At 50.8% G+C, this 10,000-nt stretch overlaps 1 protein-coding gene across 10 annotated transcripts in view; it reads left to right on the top strand.

The window, feature by feature from the left end:
- LOC143289007 (fibronectin type-III domain-containing protein 3a-like) overlaps positions 1-10,000 on the top strand; it is a 281,853-nt gene that overhangs the window by 132,659 nt on the left and 139,194 nt on the right. The gene's annotated exons all lie outside the window — the stretch shown is intronic.

Here is a 10,000-nt window from a genome sequence, read left to right as displayed (position 1 = left end):
TGTATATAATGTGAATGGATGTCTGGATTGTATAACAGGTAGGCGCGCCGATGTACACACACACACTATTCGCAGGCAAAAACAAAAAATCCAATAATTTTGAGAGTACGCCATACCCACTCTTTGTACTGTTGCACTTTCAAACGAATATTGTTTGATCCAACACCGACGGTGCCACGGGTTTTATATAAACATGTCCCCTAAATATCAGAGAGAGAGAGAGAGAGAGAGAGAGAGACTGTCACTGTCGTATGTTCCCAAAACGAAACTAGAGCGAGCTCATTCGTATTCCCTTCAGCCTCGAGACTCGTATAATATTGGTCGTTGAACTCATCCAAAACAGTATTGGTTACGGAAACTGAAGACAACAAATTGATAAAAGCCAAGAAAGTGTTAGTACATGCATGCATGCTGAACCTAGCGCAAACAGTGGGTTATCAAGTGCAAACGTGAAAACACTGGTATATATATAATAACTTTGCCAATTCAGGATGATGAAAAAGGTTCAGTGGCAACAGGCAGCTTTGGAGATTGAAGAGGCGTTGTGTTGTTGTTTCCATCTGAAAAAAAAGTGAAAAAGAAAGAAAGAAAGAAAGAAAAAAGAGAATTGAAGATTGGGAATTAAACTTTGTATCAATTGACAGTCAATTGGAGATTGGGAATTTAACTTTGTATTGACAGTCATTCGAAAACGTGACCTGAAATCGGTATGCACACTACGTAGATTATTTATTCAGAAAGTCCAGTTCAGTCTTGAACTCGCACATAGCTTGTCTATTCTTGATAATTTTAAATAAATATATGTATATGTATCTTGTTGCATTGTTGCAGTAGCGTCCCATCTCAGTTTCAAGTGCAGGTGCGCTCGCTCGCAATCGACACAACGTTCTGTGGGTTTTTGGGGTTGTTGTTTTTTTGTTTTGTTTTTTCCAGCTGAATAGGGTTATATATTGCATTGCATGTGATCTCAGCGGTTTCTGTCTGAAAGTGTCTTCCCCCCTCACACTACCCACAACCCCCACCATCCCAACACACACACACACACACACACACACACACACACGTCTCCTATCTACCTCTCCCCGGAGAAGCTGCGCAGCGTAGACCTTCCAGCCATCGCTGGATGCTTCCAAGAATTTAATCAATGGAACTCCCTCCCTCCCCCCCCCCCCCCCCCCCATACCAGCTTCTTTCTCCGAACCAAACCTTTTCCCTCTTCCTGTCGACGTGTGCGTGCTGTGTTTTGTTCGCGTTCTGGTTAGTGAAGGTCTGGTTTTTCCGTTTCACTCGCAACTCTAGACAGTGATTGTGATTGTATGTCAGGAGCTGTTGCAGTTCCATCTGTGGAAAAGATTGTACTGTGGGTCCACTGGTACGTCCTGTTCATTATCGTCACGGCTGCTTTTTTTTTTCTTTCCGACAATATGCCGAGCGACACAGTTGTGGTGGTACAAATGCGTGACATCTTATTTCGCGCACGCACACACACACACACACACACACACACACGCGCGCGCGCACGCACGCCGCGCGTCTTATATATGTTATATGATGTATGTAGGCTCCTAATAGCACGTGGTGAATCGTGGTATTGACGTCACAGAGAGACCGTATGAATGATGCTGTTTTTGTTATGTGACCTCGTCTCTCTCTTTCTGTGTGTGAGTGTGTGTGTGCGAGAGAGAGAGAGAGAGAGAGAGCGTGCGTGCGTGTCCAGTCATGAGCTGTGCTGAAGTGGGCACGGATTGTCTGAAGGCTGAACCAAGCCACCTGAACATGTAACACACTGTGTCCATGTGTGTGTGGTGTGTGTGTGTGTGTGTGTGTGTGTGTGAGAGAGAGAGAGAGAGAGAGAGAGAGAGCGTGCGTGTCCAGTCATGAGCTGTGCTGAAGTGGACACGGATTGTGTGAAGGCTGAACCAAGCCACCTGAACATGTAACACACTGTGTCCGTGTGTGTGTGTGTGTGTGTGTGTGTGTGTAAGATGGCCTGTTATTTATTATCGCCTTACTACTGTCTTGTCCCCCCCCCCCACTGAGATGTCCAGTTTGCAGGTCAGTGGTGCTCCCCACCACCCTCTGTTTCTCTCCCGGACAAGACCCCCCCCCCCCCCCCCCCCCCACGCTGGCCCCTTGTGTTTCATCTGATTTGTTCGGGGGGTGGGGTGGATTGGAGGTGGGCGTAGTACATAGGGTGGAAAGGCTCCCAGCGTTCCTGTCTCACGCACACACACACAGAGCCAGCCAGGCAGGCTGGCAGGCTATCTTGCTGGGTCAATGGATTCAAACCCGGTGTTACGCAAAAAAACGATAGATAGCCCACTGTGTGTGCCCGAGTGCTGTGCTGATTAACAGGCAGGCCAGAGAGCTAGAGAGAGGGTGGGTGTGTTCGGGAGGAGGTGGGGGGAGAGGGGAGGAACAGAGGGATGAGCGGTGGGTGGGGGTGGGGGATAGGTAGGCGGGGGTGGAGGGGGGTATAGGTATAGGTAGGCGGATGCAGGGAGGGAGACGAGGGGAGAGGGCATTGCATTGCAATTCCTGTCTGCTCGTTTCCCGCCAACCACCACCACCACCACCACCGTAATCACAACCACCACGCCACCACCACCACCACACCTCCATTATCACAGCCACCACCACCACAACCACCACCACCGCCATTATCACAACCACCACGCCACCACCACCACCACCACCATTATCACATCCGCCACGACACCACCACCACCACCACCATTATCACAACCACCACGCCACCACCACCACCATTATCACAACCACCACGCCACCACCACCGCCATTATCACAACCACCACGCCACCACTACCACAACCACCACCATCACCCCCCCCCCAGCAGCACCCCCCCAGCACCCACTGGATCCCAGTCCAGGCCGCCTTACTGTGTGTGTGTGTCTCGGGGAGCAGAAAGATTGGATGGAGTGATACTACGTAGCCCTGAAGGGTCATCCATCAAGAACAGGAACTGGGGGGAGGAGGAGGAGGGGGGGGGGGGGGGGAAGAAGGGGAGGAGGGGGATAAGAAAAGTGGTGGGGGGGGGGGGAGGTAAGGAGGACAGAAGTGGGGAGTGAAAGGTGGGAGTAGGGGGTAGACTGAACAGTGAAGGAGAGAGGTGGGAGCGGTGAGGGTGGAGGAGGGAGGGGGGTGCCGGGGAGGGGTGGGTGGGGGGTGTTTGTATATACATGTGTAGTAGAGTAATGACTGAATGAATGAAGGGAAGCAGTTATATTAGCGAACAGAACAGAACACACACGGTCTGGTGGCCATGTCTGGTAATGATGATGATGCTGCTGCTGCGTGCCGGGCAGAGAGAGAGAGGGAGAGAGAGAAGACACAGCAGACAGGGAGCAAGAGAGAGAGACAGAGAGAGAGAGAAGACAGAGAGAGACAGAGAAGACACAGCAGACAGGGAGGGAGAGACAGAGAGAGACAGAGAGAGAGAGGGGAGAGAGAGAGAGAGAAGACACAGCAGACAGGGAGAGTGAGAGAGAGAGATAGAGAGAGACAGAGAGAGAGAGGGGAGAGAGAGAGAGAGAAGACACAGCAGACAGGGAGGGAGAGAGAGAGACAGAGAGAGAGAGGGGAGAGAGAGAGAGAGAAGACACAGCAGACAGGGAGAGGGAGAGAGAGAGATAGAGAGAGACAGAGAGAGAGGGGAAAGAGAGAGAGAGAGAGAAGACACAGCAGACAGGGAGAGTGAGAGAGAGAGAGACAGATAGAGACAGAGAGAGAGGGGGGGGAGAGAGAGAGAGAGAAGACACAGCAGACAGGGAGAGGGAGAGAGAGAGACAGATAGAGAGAGACAGAGAGAGATGGGGAGAGAGAGAGAAGACACAGCAGACAGGGAGGGAGAGAGAGAAGACACAGCAGACAGGAAGGGAGAGGGAGAGAGAAAGACAGATAGAGACACAGAGAGAGGGGAGAGAGAGAGAGAGAGAGAAGACAGCAGACAGGGAGGGAGAGAGAGAGACAGATAGAGAGAGGGGAGAGAGAGGGAGAGAGAAGACACAGCAGACAGATAGGGAGAGAGAGAGGGAGAGAGAGAGACAGATAGACAGGGAGAGAGAGGGGGGAGAGATAGAGAGAGAGAGAAGACAGCAGACAGTGAGGGAGAGAGAGAGACAGAGAGAGGGAGAGAGAGAGAGAGAAGACACAGCAGACAGATAGGGAGAGAGAGAGAGAGAGGGAGAGAGAGAGACAGATAGACAGGGAGAGAGAGGGGGGAGAGAGAGAGAGAGAGAGAGAGAAGACACAGCAGGCAGGACGGGGCCTATCACACACAATCCCCCCCCCCCCCATCCCCTCTCTTGTTGGTGAATCAATGCCAGCAGCCACATTGGGAGGATACTACTACTGGAGGGAGGAGGGGTGGGTGGGGTGGTGGGTGGGGGGTGGTGTGTGTCTGGAGATTGTTGCTCCTTTAATTACCAGATGGTAAGAGAGGGGGTCGGGGGGGGGGGAGAGATTGCTTTAGATACACGTACTGATGATGTTTGGTTGGTTTGTCGGCTAGCGCTTGCGGCTACTTGCTTCCACCACCATTTTCATACCACCACCTACCTGCTTTACCACCATTACCACACCCCCACTTCTACCACATCCATCTTTACACCACCACCTCCTTTACCACCACTACCACCACCATCTTCATACCACCACCATTTTTATACCACCACCTCTTTTACCACCACTACCACCACCATCTTCATACCACCACCACTACCACCACCATTTTTATACCACCACTTTTACCACCACTGCCACCACCCTCTTCATACCACCACCTCCTTTTACCACCACTACCACCACCATCTTCATACCACCACCATCTTCATACCACCACCTCCTTTACCATCACTACCACCACCCTCTTCATACCACCACCTCCTTTTCCATCACTACCACCACCATCTTCATACCACCACCACTACCACCACCATTTTTACACCACCACCTCTTTTGCCACCACTACCACCACCCTCTTCATACCACCACCTCCTTTACCACCACTACCACCACCATCTTCATACCACAACCACTACCACCACCCTCTTCATACCACCACCTCCTGTACCACCACTACCACCACCAGTTTTACCACGGCCACCACTACCACCACCGGCCAGCAACCACACAAACACCACAAGCGGGCCTGATGGAGGGAGCCTGGAGACCAGAAAAGCCAACAGCAGCAACGCAGTGCTGTATGATAACTGCTAATACATAACATACACGTTACAATGCTATCTATCTCCCGCTCTGCGTCCTCCCCGCTATATCTGAGAGAGAGGGATCGACACATAACAAGACATCCATGTTTTGCCTTGTAGTGTGTAGAAGGTTTTTGACTTTGTCCTGTGATCGTCTCTCTGTCTCTGTCTCTCTCTCTGTCTCTCTCTATCTTCATACCACCACCGCCATCTGTCCTATCCATCTGTCAATCTTAGTGTGTGTGTGTGTGTGTGTGTGTGTGGGGGGGGTGCTGTCAGTGTGTGTGTGAGCGCGTGTGTGTGTCTGTATATGTGTGTGTGAGCGCGTGCGTGTGTGTGTGCACGGGTGTGGGTGTCGGGGCGGGGGGGGGGGGGGGGGGGGGGGGGGGGGGGGGGGGGTTCTTCATTATATATACCCTTCTGCATGAAAACCTTTTTCCTTTCATTTATGTGTGTGCAATTTGTGATAGATGTAGATTAGCTAGGACAGATTGGAAGAATAGGCTATGCCTAAAATCTCAATCCTTGAATAAAAAAAAACAAAACAAAAAAACGTTTTGAGTTCTTCTTCTGCGTTCACTCGTATGCACACGAGTGGGCTTTTACGTGTATGACCGTTTTTACCCCGCCATGTAGGCAGCCATACTCCGTTTTCGGGGGTGTGCATGCTGGGTATGTTCTTGTTTCCATAACCCACCGAACGCTGACATGGGTTACAGGATCTTTAACGTGCGTATTTGATCTTCTGCTTGCATATACACACGAAGGGGGTTCAGGCACTAGCAGGTCTGCACATATGTTGACCTGGGAGATCGTAAAAATCTCCACCCTTTACCCACCAGGCGCCGTCACCGTGATTCGAACCCGGGACCCTCAGATTGACTGTCCAACGCTTTAACCACTCGGCTATTGCGCCCGTCGTTTTGAGTTCTGAGTTCTGAGTTCCCTCTCTCTCTCTGTCTTGCTTGTCCATGAAGCACGTAACAACAACACAGGGAAAAGCAGGGGGAGCTTCTCAGTGACTTGACTTGTATTGCAGCCACGCCAGACCGCTAAATGAACCAACAGGGAGGGGATGCTGGGGGTGGGGGGTGGGGGTGGGGTGGGGTCCCAGCTGGCTGTCAGCTGACTGGCTGACGGACTGACTGACTGAATGACGTCCCTGCTGGGGGTGGGGGGAAGAGGGCGTGGGGGGGGGGGGGGGGGCACAGAGAGTGAGAGTGTGTGTGTGTGAGGAAGAGAGAGAGAGAGGAGGGGTGGGTGGGGGTGGGAGACAGAGACAAAGCATTGACAGAGAGGGGGAGAGTAGGAGACCGACCGATAAAACAGAGAGGGGGAGGAGAGAGAGAGAGAGAGAGGGGGGGGGGGGGGTGAGTGAAAAAGTTGGAAAGAGGAGGGAGGGAGAGAGAAATGGAGCAGAGATGGAGTGATGGAATGCAGTGATGGGTGGGGGGATATAATAGTTGGGGGGGGGAGGGGGGGGAGAGAGAGAAATGGAGCAGAGATGGAGTGATGGAGTGCAGTGATGGGTGGGGGGATATAGTAGTTGGGGGGGGGGGGGGGGGAGAGAGAGAGAGAAATGGAGCAGAGATGGAGTGATGGAGTGCAGTGATGGGTGGGGGGATATAATAGTTGGGGGGGGGGGGGGGGGGTAGGGAGAGAGAAATGGAGCAGAGATGGAGTGATGGAGTGCAGTGATGGGTGGGGGGATATAATAGTTGGGGGGGGGGGGGGGAGAGAGAAATGGAGCAGAGATGGAGTGATGGAGTGCAGTGATGGGTGGGGGGGATATAGTAGTTGGGGGGGGGGGGGGGAGGGGAGGGAGAGAGAGAAATGGAGCAGAGATGGAGAGATGGAGTGCAGTGATGGGTGGGGGGATATAATAGTTGGAGGTGGGGGAGGGAGAGAGAAATGGAGCAGTGATGGAGTGATGGAGTGCAGTGATGGGTGGGGGGATATAATAGTTGGGGGGGGGGGGGTGGGAAGGGAGAGAGAAATGGAGCAGAGATGGAGTGATGGAGTGCAGTGATGGGTGGGGGGATATAATAGTTTGGGGGGGGGGGGGGGAAGGGAGAGAGAAATGGAGCAGAGATGGAGTGATGGCAGTGCAGTGATGGGTGGGGGATATAATAGTGGGGGGGGCGGGGGAAGGGAGAGAAGAGAATGGAAGCAGAGATGGAGTGATGGAGTGCCGTGATGGGTGGGGGGATATAATAGTTGGGGGCGGGGGAGGGAGATGAAGAATGGAGCAGTGATGGAGTGATGGAGTGCAGTGATTGGTGGGGGGGATATAATAGTTTGGGGGGGGGGGGGGGAAGGGAAGAGAGAAAGGAAGCAGGCAGGAGGGAGTGATGGAGTGCAGTGATGGGTGGGGGATATACTAGTTGGGGGGGGGGGATGGAAGAGAGAAATGAGCAGAGATGGAGTGATGGAGTGCAGTGATGGGTGGGGGGATATAATAGTTGGGGGGTGGGGGGTGGAGGAGGAAGAGGGTAGTCAGTGAGGGTGGTGGTGTTGGTCGATCTTTGAGTGAGACCTCACGTCAGTATTCACGCCCCCCCGCCCCCCCCCCCCCCCCCCCCCCCCCCCCCCCCCCCCCCCCCCCCCCCCCCCCCCCCCCCCCCCCCCATCCCCCCTTTTGTAGATGATAAGAATAAGTAAAAGAACGAATTGGTAACTAACTGGGTTTTTCTTGAGAACGGAAATTTTCAAAACTTGAGAATTAGCCCAGTCGTTACGAACCATCACTGGGGGGGGGGGGGGGGGGTGGACTTGAGTTTTCCCACCCCAGTCCCCCTTTCGGATTGGGAGAGACAGAGAGAGAGATAGGTTGCATTCCCGAGAGCTAATAAAAGAACCACTCTGTTTTTTTTTTGTTGGTGGGTTTTTTTTGTTGTGTTTTGTTTTCTTTTTTGGTCTTCCGCACGGCAATTACACAAGCACTATTGACGGTGATTGACGTCATTCACTTTAGCGACTGAAAGCGGGGCAGTGTTTTTTTTTTTGTTGTTGTTGTTGTTCACCAGGTGGTCTATATTCGTGCGTGAGATAAACCAGCCAACTGTTCCTCGTCAGCGGATTTCGCCGTGGAATTTCCAAGCCAAGTTCAATAAGTTTAACTTTTTGTGGAGGGTATAGGGAAGGTGAAGACTGCGTGTGAAGTGAGTGGGGTTGGGGGTAAGGGGGGGAACAACAAAATTGTGTGTGTGTGTGTGTGTGTGTGTTGATGCGTGCGTGCGTGCATGCGTAAATCTGTGTGTGAACAACAACAACAGCAACAACAGTGAAACGAAGAAAAAACATAAGTGAAAGAACTTCCGTAGTCTGTGGAAATCCGCGTCAGTATTTTGTCGATATTTTGAACCCCTTTTATTTCACCGAATCAGCCCCCAACTGGGATCTTCACTGAATCAGCCCTTCTAGATTCCCCCCCTGGCTGCTGACTGTTCAGTATGACAAAAATCGGTCATTCGCAAGTATGCCTTCAACATTACTATGGAATATAACAAGTTTGTGGGAAAATGGGCACTTTTTTTTTACTGTTTGATACAAGATTAAGCTACACAATGCTACCTTGGAATTTTGCCATTGAACATATATTGTTTTGCTGTTATAGATTTGTCAGTGCTTAGAACTTAATTATATGCTTACCCTATACTTTCTAATGCACAAAACATATAAATTCTGTATCTGTAAACCTTTGAATAAAAAATGTTGAGAAAAAGAAAAAAAATCGGTCATTCGGGAACTCCCGCCCCGCCGCATACAAAGGAAAAGGAAGTAAAGATGATGACCTCAGCTGCAACATTCCCGCAACTTTCTTTTCCTGTTTTCGTTGACGTGGAAAGGGTGGGTGGTGAGGGGAAGGCTTGTGAAGGTTTCGTCCGCGAAGGGAGATAATTATAGCCGTGTCGAAGGTTTTTATTTAACAGTGCCTTCCCCCCCCCCCACCCCTCAGCGCATTTCGAGTTCAGCCAACTTCGAGGAGGTGTCTTTCACGATAGAAAAAAAAACTCGTGTGTTGATAACTGTTTGTTTGTTTTTTCTCCCTGTTTATTTCGAGTTATTGTATGACGACAACAAAAAAAGCTTGCGTGTTTATCTTTTCCTGGTGAGTTTATTGTATTTTAATTATATTGTTGTTTTTAGTTGTTTTTTTTTGTTTTGTCGTCTGCTTGATGAAATCAAAGAATTTGGAGAGTTTGTGTGATGTTTGGTAGGCAAATTATCCCGGTTCACACACGAAGGTGGGGGTTGTTTTATATGGTTTATGATAGTTTTTTTTCTGATATTTTATTTAATGCGATATGTTTTACGATGTTGAAGGGTGTCTTATAAAAAAATTAATCTCCCAAACCGACCTTAGGTTTTGAAGACTCAGAGAGTAGCAGCGTTGCGTCTAGTTCACTTGGCGTCTAGTTCTCTGTCTCTGTCTCTCTCTGTCTCTCTGTCTCGCTCTCTTTCTTTAACACGCATACACACACACACACACACACACACACACACACACACACACACACACACACACACACACACACAGAGGCTGAAAAGATGTCAGACCTCAGGCTGCTAAGTTTCACCAGATAACAAAAAAAAACTGCTGTCAGTTCCGCCGAGATGTCATTTGTATTCCCTTTGTTTGGTCATCAGTCTGCTTTATCTGGGGAACTTGAACATCATCATAAAATCTATGGTCCCAACACGCACGTGTGCGTGCGTGCGTGCATGTGTATGTGTGCGAGGCAGAGAGAGAGAGGGCAGAGGTGGGGG

This window comes from Babylonia areolata, chromosome 13, assembly GCF_041734735.1.
Source record: "Babylonia areolata isolate BAREFJ2019XMU chromosome 13, ASM4173473v1, whole genome shotgun sequence".
Taxonomy (NCBI): Eukaryota; Metazoa; Mollusca; class Gastropoda; order Neogastropoda; family Buccinidae; genus Babylonia; species Babylonia areolata.
The sequence above is the reverse complement of the archived record's forward strand: the minus strand, read 5'-3'. Positions and strand labels throughout refer to the sequence as shown.